We start from the raw sequence: 754 nt of genomic DNA, 5'->3' as shown, positions 1-754 counted from the left end.
TAGATTATTCTGGTTTTGTTAGGTTTTCCACCAGGAGTTACTATGTTGTTCTTTTCTTTGTACACATAGCACATCCCTTGTCTAGACAGAATTCAGTTTCATCTCGAGCATATACACCTTCAATTTTCAGAAGACTTGTGCGCTCCCTCTTGTTCCGTAGACAGAGCTTATAGCCAGAAAAAATGGCCTTGGACCACAGCATTCCAGACATATTTGTCATTTTAGGAGGCCAGCAGGCCTCCCCAGGCTCTAAGATGGCTAAAAGAGCTACCGCTGAAACATCTTAAAGTGATGCCTAATCATCAGAAAGTAAGTTCAATATACCAGCCTCAAATCAGCCTTTTGTTTTGTCTCAATCCTTCATTGGACAAACCAGAAGTATCCAATATTTAAGTGCTTTGGACATAAAAGAGAAATTTCAAACTGAAAAAATAAAAGACTGAAGGAGACAAGGATAATTCAAGGGAGAGAAAATTTGAAAAAAAATTAGTACCTCAGACTCAATGACATTGCATACATAGAACAAGAACAGCATGTTTGTTCAGTGAAAAAGGAAAAAATTCTGAGATTAAAATGATGATTGCAGAAGTTAATATAAATCCAAAGCAAGACTGAAGATAAAAAAGAAATGCAGTGTACAAGTAGTCAAAATACTTATGCCTGAACATTTCTTGATTGATTAAATTCAAAAGATATATGACCTAGATGGGTGGGATGGGGGTGGTGGGAGGGAGGTCCAAGAGGGAGGGGATAC

At 37.7% G+C, this 754-nt stretch overlaps 1 pseudogene; it reads right to left on the bottom strand.

Annotated features, from left to right (window-relative positions):
* Positions 1 to 211, bottom strand: part of LOC103082913 (60S ribosomal protein L35a pseudogene) — a 455-nt pseudogene extending 244 nt beyond the window's left edge.
* Positions 212 to 754: the final 543 nt, after the last annotated feature.

The sequence above is a fragment of the Lipotes vexillifer genome, unplaced genomic scaffold (assembly GCF_000442215.2).
Source record: "Lipotes vexillifer unplaced genomic scaffold, Lipotes_vexillifer_v1.1 scaffold34, whole genome shotgun sequence".
Classification (NCBI taxonomy): domain Eukaryota; kingdom Metazoa; phylum Chordata; class Mammalia; order Artiodactyla; family Lipotidae; genus Lipotes; species Lipotes vexillifer.
The sequence above is the reverse complement of the archived record's forward strand: the minus strand, read 5'-3'. Positions and strand labels throughout refer to the sequence as shown.